This window comes from Nansenia antarctica (assembly GCF_963989245.1).
Source record: "Nansenia antarctica genome assembly, chromosome: 5".
In the NCBI taxonomy this organism is placed as follows: domain Eukaryota; kingdom Metazoa; phylum Chordata; class Actinopteri; order Argentiniformes; family Microstomatidae; genus Nansenia; species Nansenia antarctica.
The window spans coordinates 2,003,113-2,013,112 of NC_137690.1; the positions used below are offsets into that span (position 1 = coordinate 2,003,113).

General features: G+C 45.0%; 1 pseudogene across 1 annotated transcript in view; it reads right to left on the bottom strand.

Moving 5' to 3' along the window:
* The window catches only part of LOC308159144 (hamartin-like), a 39,740-nt pseudogene that overhangs the window by 24,849 nt on the left and 4,891 nt on the right, over window positions 1-10,000 (bottom strand). The window contains exons 7-11 of the transcript XR_013938025.1: window positions 9,365-9,534; window positions 3,431-3,543; window positions 2,442-2,634; window positions 2,138-2,229; window positions 106-199 (exon numbers count right to left, since the gene is read on the bottom strand). The product of XR_013938025.1 is annotated as a hamartin-like (transcript). The remainder of the gene's footprint in view (window positions 1-105; window positions 200-2,137; window positions 2,230-2,441; window positions 2,635-3,430; window positions 3,544-9,364; window positions 9,535-10,000) is intronic.

Below are 10,000 nucleotides of genomic sequence, written 5' to 3' on the forward strand. Positions count from 1 at the left end.
GAGCCCTGCACACACAAACACAGACACACATACTCTCTCTCACACATATACACACACACACACACACACACACAAACACTCTCTCACACACACACACACACTGACCTTCTCTGCTGTGGATGACCTCGGGGGGGCCCCTGTCCTGCTCTGCTATTGGCTGAGGCCTCCTGTCCTGCTCTGCTATTGGCTGATGCCTCGCCTGTCAGGGGGGATAAGACACAGCTGAGCAGAGACACACACACACACTCACACACACTCACACACACACACACTTGCTCGCACGCACACACACACGCACACACACACACACTCACACTCACACACACTCATACACACACTCACACACACACTCACACTCACGCACACACACTCGCTCGCACGCACACACACACACACACACTCACACACTCACACACACACTCACCCTCGCGCGTGCACACGCACACGCACACACACACACACACACACACACACACACTCACTCGCACGCACACACTCTCACACACACACTCACAACCGCTCGCACCACACACACACACACGCTCGCACACATACACACACTTGCTCGCACGCACACTCACACGCACACTCGCTTGCATGCACGCACACTCGCACGCACACTCACACACATGCACGCACACACAGACACACCCACACACATACACACACACACACTCACACTAGGGATGGACGGTTTTTCGGTTAAACCGAAAACCGGGGTTTATAAAAATAGAAACGGTTTTTTATCAAAACCGTCTGAAACCATTTTTATTTTTATTTTTTAACTTTTTTTTTGAAGAATAAAATAGAATAAGAATAAAACTGGAACATGTCACATGTTTGTCGTGTGTGAAAATAACAATGATACAGTCTGAATCTGCCGCGCAATGAGTGAGAGGTTTGGTCAGTTGTGAAGAATAACTGAGGATTAATATCTAATTGGGATTATATTTAAGGGTAACGAATCACTCTATGGGAAAGATAGTTGCCTTCAGTTATTGGTAGATAGGAAAGGTTTTTTACAATTACTCGCTTACATTTAATAAGATCATTTTCGCTGCTCTCTGTAAAGCGCATTGGGTAACTTTTGTGAGAAATGCGCTATAGAAATAAAATGTGATTTGATTTGATAACAATCAATCAATCAAACTTTATTTATGTTCTATAGCACAAATCATGCATTGAATGTAACTCCAAGTGCAGTATTTACTAAACCACAATATAATAAAACAAGAGCTATACGGATCAAGAGTGTTTGTGCACAGCGCCACTGTATGTGAAGGCGCTACTGAAAGTGATGACAGAACGCATGTCTCAGAAGATACGCGTCACTTAGTGACGCAAAGGTAGTTCTGTATTTATCTCTATCTGTATTAGTACATTTATTTTGACAGCTCTACCATGGGCACTTTTATTTTGATGGGGCATTCTTTGTTGATTGACTTACGACAGTTCAGGACGAGTCAGTCTCGCGGCATGTGGTTTTTATGAAAAGCTTTAAGTATGTTCACTGCATAATTCTAAGTCTAATATTTCAGTGATTATTGAGCAGTATTCAAATATTTAAATACATTGAGCAGCAGCTGAAACTTTGTCTAAGAACCAAGATATTGAGAAAGCAGTTCATTCAATGAAGACGCTGTTCCAAGAGATGATCTTCCGTGCAGGCGTGCACCCTGGATCAGCGGAGCTGGTGTGTTAAGTGTTCATGTGTTTTCATGTATGGTGTAGCTTACAAAAGTCTGCCTTTCCACTTATATTTGTGAAACTAAGTAGCCTAAATGTGTTGCGACTGTGCTTACGGTGTTTTAATGGTGTTCGACATGAGTGTATTGTAGCAGTAGGGCTCAATTATTTGAAATTGGCGCTCTTTTTTTCAACATTTTATTTATTTTTTTATTTTTTTATAATGTATTTTCGGTTAACCGGAAAACCGCGGTTTTAGTCTTTGACGGTTTTTCGGTTTCAATAATTGGAAACCGTCCATCCCTAACTCACACAGACACACACTCGCACAGACACACACACAGACACACACACACACACACACACTCACACACACTCATACAGACACACACACACACACACACAGACACACACTCACACTCACACTCACACACAGTGTGTGTGTGTGTACCTGGTTGGCAGTGTTGGAGGGCAGGCTGACATGTTCATACTCAGAGAGGCTGACAGGAGAGGAGGGGGTCGCAGAGGTGGGGGCCCTCCCACCTGATAGGACATCATCATCATCACCATCATCATCACCATCATCATCATCACCATCATCACCATCATCACCATCATCACCATCATCATCACCATCATCATCATCATCACCATCATCATCATCACCATCAACAATAACAACTCATAACTCACAACTGATTGGCTGGAGGTTCTACTGGACTGTCCTGATTGGCTGGAGGTTCTATTGGGCTCACCTGATTGGCTGGACCTGCTGGGTGCGTGGGAGGCACTCTGGGAAGGTTCCGGGGCGTTGGCGTTGGGAGAGATGCCTCGGGAGGCCGGGGGCGTGGCCCGGGAGGCCGGGGGCGTGGCCAGGCCGCACTCGGAGGACGGGCTCCACATGGACGAGTCCTGGTGACCGGGAGAGTCCAACTCACTGCTCTGGGTCTGGGGGGAGGGGGACTGAACCATTAATCTGGGGAGGGAGGGGGGAGGGGGGGCACATGAACTGAACCATTAATCTGGGGAGGGAGGGGGGACTGAACCATTAATCTGGGGAGGGAGGGGGGAGGGGGGAGACGGGAGACACGGACATGATAAAAAAGCCACAGCTGTTCTAGTGTTAAGATGTAGCCCATAGACAAACAGTTAACACTAGAACAGCCGTGTCTATGTTACCTACTACTGTATTAGAGCCGCCTCGGGGGTCACATGACCATAGTCTTTACAATGGGAAGCTGCTACTTACACACAACGACCACTAGTTGGCGCCTCTTGTAAATTAGCCTGCCTCCTCCTACACAGAAAAACTGCAAAATAGCTTCATATGAATGAATGAATGAATGAATGAATGGTCTTTATTGTCATTGCTACAGTACAGGTACCAAACAACGAAATTTAGGAGGGGTGGCTCCCCTGGTGTTAGGAAAGGAAAAAAAAAAAAAAACGTTTAAAAAAAAATCACAAGAAGGGAAGGAGCTGGTTTACATAAATAAAGGCTATGTACACTATCCACTGTACTATACTGTACAGATAGACGACTAGGGTTGCATATTGCACAATAGTATTGTTTCACGTTATTTAAAGTGTCACAGTTTGCAGGCTTGAAATGTACATACTAGCTTATCCTGATGTGATTTAGACAATGTAAGGATACTGGGTGGTAGAACGCACATGTCTCGGACAAGTCATGAAAGGAGGGTCCTGAAATGTGATTGGACGTAGAGAGCCGTGTGTGGCGTACCTGCAGGAAGGGGGTGTGTGGGGGGCCGAAGGAGGGCTGGCTGACTGGCAGCTGGGGGCGGGACAAGGAGAGAGGCGGCCGGCCAATGGAGAGCGGGGTGGAGGTGGAGCTTCCTGTGAACACAAACACGAACCAGGTTAGCAGTGATGCTAACTGTTAATGAACACATGGTAGCAGTGATGCTAACTGTTAATGAACACATGGTAGCAGTGACGCTAACTGTTAATGAACACATGGTAGCAGTGACGCTAACTGTTAATGAACACATGGTAGCAGTGATGCTAACTGTTAATGAACACATGGTAGCAGTGATGCTTGATTGATTGATTGAAAACTTTATTAGAAGATTTGCAGAAGTAGGTACATGAAAGTACATATTACATACAAGGTCAACTAACAGGATAAAAACCCAAGAAAGCCACTGGCTTATTTCAATTGGGGTCCTTGATTCTCAATTCATCGTTACATGTAAGACCGACAAAACAAACTAGTACTATCTACAAGATAATACAGACAAATAACTATTATTATCTACAAGATAAAAATACATCCATCATGGGAAGAACAATACAACAAAACATCAGGTATGTACAGCGGGTAGGACATGTGGGGACATACACCACAGGTGGGGGCGGGGGACAAAACACAAAGTATGTACAGTGGGTAGTTCGGGTCTTTTAATCTGATTTTTGATTTAGAGGGTCCAGTTACGGACTGCAGCCTCCTGTAAATGTTTTTTGAGAGTGGTTTTGAAGGTGGGCAGTGTTTTGCACTCCTTTAAGATTATAGGAAGGGCGTTCCACATTTTTACTGCATAGTTTGCAAACGAGTTTAACCCCTTGTTTGTGGTGCAACGCGGTTGAACGTGGTTCGTGGAGCTTCCTCTGGTGTTGTATGTGTGGACGTTGTTCACTTTTTGGAAGTATGTTGACAGGTACTTGGGTGTCTTTGTGGTGTAGCGTATCTTGAAGACCAGGCCCAGTGCAAGCTGCTGCACTCTGTCAACTACTCGTAGCCAATCAAGGCTCAAAAAATGAGCAGCGGTTAGATGTGTCCTAGGGTTGAGGCCTAGCAGAAGCCTAACCAGTTTATTTTGGGCTGTCTGGAGTCTTGTTTTATGGGCCTTTGTGGTTCTATAGTACCATGATGTTACGGCATAGTCGAAGTGACATTGAATGAGAGCTCCTGATAGGGTCCTCAGTGTGTTTTTACTGACAAGTGAGGATATCCTGTACAAGAATCTAGTTCTATGGTTCACTTTTTTGATTACTTTTGCTGCCATTTTATCTCCGGAAAGATTTGCCTCTAAGATGGAGCCCAGGTATGTAATATCCTCTTTTCTTGTGATATTAATGTTACCCACTTTTATTTTAAAATGTTCAGCCTTTCTGAGTTTAGATGGGGATCCGTATAGGATGGTTTCAGTTTTACCTAGGTGTATTGATAGTTTATTGTCAGCTAGCCAGATGCAGATTCTACTCAGTTCAGTGCTTAGCGCTTTTTCCACCTGCAATATGTCCCTGTCAGAGACCAGCAGCGCCGAGTCATCCGCGAACAGGAACAAATTGCAATCACATGCTGATGACATGTCATTCACATATATTAGGAACAGTAAGGGTCCCAATATGCTTCCTTGTGGAACGCCGCAGGTCACTGGGAGGGGGGGGGACAGTGTTCCGTTCACACTAACCACCTGTTCCCTCCCCTCTAAGTAGGATTGCATCCAGCTCACCGATGTTCTATCGAACCCAATTGCTTTCAGTTTATCTAACAATATGTGGTGATCTACTGTGTCGAAGGCCTTCTGGAGGTCCAGCATGACCATGCCGCAGTACTTGCCCGAGTCCACCTCATGGTTGATGTGGTCGTTCAAATAGAGAAGGCATGTGTCAGTGGAATGGGATGTTCTGAATCCTGATTGAAATTCATACATCAGATTTTTTTCGGTAAGGTACCTATCAACCTGTTCATAAACTATTTTTTTCCATAAGTTTCGAGATGGAATTAAGAATAGAAACAGGTCGGTAGTTGCCTGGGTCTGATTTGCTTCCTTTTTTATACAGTGGGGTTACCCTTGCTATTTTAAAGTCAAGGGGGACGTGTCCCTGTTTGATGGAGAGGTTTATTATGTGGGTGATGATTGGGGTAATGGAGGCAGCTGAGTCTTTTAGAAATCTGGCTGGAATATTGTCATGGCCCGTGGCCTTTTCTGAGTGTAGAGCGCCCAGCTTTTTAAACACCTCATCGTTTGACACCATGGAGAGTTTAAAATCATCTTTGCGTACACCCAGTTTATTGTATAACGCACGGATGTGCTCTACACCATAACGCCCTGAGTGGGGTGGTAGATTGTTAACTAATTTAGTGGCTATGGTTGTAAAGAAAGTGTTTAAGCACTTAGCCACATCCAGCTTGTCTGTAAGGAGAGAATCTCCGGATTTTATGCTGATGTTTGTAGACCTGGTTTTGAGTTTTTGGCTGCAACCTAGTTGGCTATTAAGTAGCTTCCAAAGGTCACGTGGTTTGTTTAAGTTTTCTTCGATTTTGTTATCGAGGTATTCTTTCTTAGCAGATTTGGTCATGGTAATTACCTGATTGCATAGTTTGTTGCATTGTTTTTTAATTTTCTCAAAGTGGGTTTTGTGATCTTCGTTTAAGTGTTTCACTAATTTTGATTTGCATTTTTGAACTTCAGAGCATTTTAGGTCTCTGACTTTCATAGCATTTAGAATGTCCGAATTCATCCATGGTTCCGATCGGGCTTTAACCCTGGTGGTTCTCATGGGGGCTATACTGTCAATAATATTTAGGAATTTGGTTTTGAAACCTAGCCATGCCTCTTCAACCTGTGTGCATTTTAGTTCATCTAACCAGTCTTGATTCTCCAGTTTATGGTTTAAGGCCTCACTAGAATAGGATTTAAGGGATCTAGTGGTTACAGTTTTATGACCGCCAGCCTTGGGTTTATGTTTTTTACGAGTGCAAAAGATCATGTAATGATCACTTAGCCCACATACAATAACCCCACTCTTGGAGATTTTGGACTCATCCGATGTTAGAATGAGATCTATGGTGGTTTGAGTAGAAATACACACCCTAGTGGGTTTGGTAATTTGTTGACGGAGACCGTGTAATTCAGAAAACCTAGTGAAGGATTTGAAAACGGATGCTTCATTTCTGAGCATGTCCGTGTTCAAATCCCCAATAAGAATCTTTTCCACACAGTCAACGTCATCCAAGCACCCCTCAAGAATATCATAGAAATCACTCTGATCGGGAGGTCTGTAGATAGTACCAACCAGCACCGGTTTTGCTTTGTTAAAGATAATTTCAACCCAAACAGATTCTAATTTGTCACGATTCAGGTCATTCCGGGTGTTAAAGATAATATCGTTGTGAATGTACATGCAGACACCACCCCCATACCTGTTCCTGTCGTTTCTGATGACTGTGTAGTTAACTATTTCAATCTCTGGGTCTTTGATTGATTCATCAATCTTGGTCTCAGAGAAGCTCAAAATGTGAACCTTGCTGTCATGGAACATTTCTCTGATTTGGTCCAGTTTAGGCACAAGACTGTTCACATTAAGGTGAACAATATGCAGGCCCTTACTGCTGTGTCCAAATAGAGAGTTCATGTCCTTGACTTGGAAATAGTCACCACCATTCAGGTCATCGTCAAGTTGAGGATTGGGGGATGGGGGGGGTCGCCCATTGTTCAACGGTTTCGTTAGAGAGTCTCCGGGAGGAGAAGGGGGGGGGGGGGGGGGGGGGTCGTCGTCGCCGGGGGGAGGGAGGGGGGAGGGGGGGGGTCGTCGCCGGGGGGAGGGAGGGGGGAGGGGGGGGGTCGTCGCCGGGGGGAGGGAGGGGGAGGGGGGGGGTCGCCGGGGGGAGGGAGGGGGGAGGGGGGGGGTCGTCGCCGTGTGGGGGAGGCCTCTGTGTTCACTAGATAGCTGGTGGAAGTTAGGTGGGGGGGTAATGTTGATAGCATAGCTACCCATTGTTTTGTTAGCCTCGTCTGAATCCAGGAAGTCCGCTGCTGATGCCGGTTTGACCGGTTTGTCGGCAATGGCGTCAATGGCTTCGCTAGTACCATTTGCCTGGGAAAGGCATAGCTTCCCTCTGGCGAAACGTGTAGCCTGCCTGGTTGAGACTGGTCCGGGATTCAGCTGAATGTCTCCCGAGAGAAGTAGATAGAGCCAGATCATGGTCCTTCGGTCCATTCTACCTGCCGGGGGCTTGTTTTTCCGCGTCAGGTCAGCAGTCAACGTTGTGTGAATAGCTGCAGTTCCGAAGTTTATATACTTCATTGTGGCGTGGAGATAAAAGTCGCTATGGGTCTCATTTTTTCCAATAAAGTTTGTCTCCTTCTCCATAAGATGTAAGTTCTGTGGTGATTTAATGTATAAATCCGTAATCCATAGAAGGAACAGGAGAAAGTGTGAAATAATCCTTGTTGTTGCATTGTTGCAGCAGGAGGCGCGTTGAGAGATACGACCGCTCATGCCTACGTCATGTCATGAGTAATTCACTACGGTAATGTTACAGAGTTGGCTGGTTAACTAGCCAAACAAAGCCACATCTATTAACATGATTGTATTTGATTGTAATGATTAAGTATGTAATAATGATCTTGTATCACTAACGCAGCTCTGTACTGACCATTGTATCTAGCAGCTCTCTGCTTCATTCATCAATCACTCCAACTCCTACCGTCAGGTCGGCGCCTCCGTTGTTGTTCAAGCTAGTGTCGCTTTCCCAGTCTTTGTGTAATAAGTGAACATGTTGTAATGGTTGCCCTCTGGCACAGTTATAAACTTAATAAATGACTCGTGTTGTCTTCTGTCTCTGCACTGTGTGCGCTTACTGATCCACCATTTTAACTAACTGTTAATGAACACATGGTAGCAGTGATGCTAACTGTTAATGAACACATGGTAGCAGTGATGCTAACTGTTAATGAACACATGGTAGCAGTGACGCTAACTGTTAATGAACACATGGTAGCAGTGATGCTAACTGTTACTGAACACATGGTAGCAGTGATGCTAACTGTTAATGAACACATGGTAGCAGTGATGCTAACTGTTACTGAACACATGGAAGCAGTGATGCTAACTGTTAATGAACACATGGTAGCAGTGATGCTAACTGTTAATGAACACATGGTAGCAGTGATGCTAACTGTTACTGAACACATGGTAGCAGTGACGCTAACTGTTACTGAACACATGGTAGCAGTGACACTAACTGTTACTGAACACATGGTAGCAGTAACGCTAACTGTTAATGAACACATGGTAGCAGTGACGCTAACTGTTACTGAACACATGGTAGCAGTGATGCTAACTGTTAATGAACACATGGTAGCAGTGACGCTAACTGTTACTGAACACATGGTAGCAGTGATGCTAACTGTTAATGAACACATGGTAGCAGTGATGCTAACTGTTAATGAACACATGGTAGCAGTGACGCTAACTGTTAATGAACACATGGTAGCAGTGACGCTAACTGTTACTGAACACATGGTAGCAGTGACGCTAACTGTTACTGAACACATGGTAGCAGTGACACTAACTGTTAATGAACACATGGTAGCAGTGACGCCAACTGTTAATGAACACATGGTAGCAGTGATGCTAACTGTTACTGAACACAGGCTAGCAATGCTAGTGTGAGTGTTGTTAGTATCTGGCTGCGTTCGTAAATTCTCTCTGAGAGCGCCGGAGCGCACACTGGGTTCAACGTCACAAAGGGACCAAGTCATTTGATTGGACAAAGAGGCATTCCATGAATGCTGATCAGATTTCCAGAGCGAATTTATGCCTGCGGTCCAATCAAATTACTTGGTCCCTTTGTGACGTTGAACCCAGCGTTCGCTCCGGTGCTCCTAGACGTCAGAATTCAACTGTGTGAGGGCGTGGTTCTCACCGAAGCTGCTGAGCAGGTCTGTGTAGGGGCTGGTGGTGGAGTCAGTCAGGCGGGGGCGGGGGTGGGGGTCAGGCATGGAGGAGTAGCCCTCCTCACAGGAGGCCTCCTTGGGGTCCAGAGACACTTTGGCACACTCTATCACGATGTCATGGATCTCAAACCTCTTCCATCTGGGACGGGGATGGGGGGGGGGGGGGGGGGTAGGACAGGGGGGACGGGGGGGGAGGACAGGGGGACGGGGGGCAGGAAGGACAGGGGGACACACACACATCAATCAATCTATCTATCTATCTATCTATCTATCTATCTATCTATCTATCTATCCATCTATCTATCTGTCTGTTTATCTATCAATCTGTTTATCTATCAATCAATCAATCAATCAATCTATCTATCAATCTATCTATCTATCTATCTGTCTGTTTATCTATCAATCAATCAATCAATCAATCTATCTATCTGTCTGTTTATCTATCAATCTATCTATCATCTATCTATCTATCTATCTATCTATCTATCTATCTGTCTGTCTGTTTATCTATCAATCTATCTCTCTATCTATCAATCTATCTATCTATCTATCTATCTATCTATCTGTCTATCTATCTATCTATCTGCACGTACGGATCTAGAGGG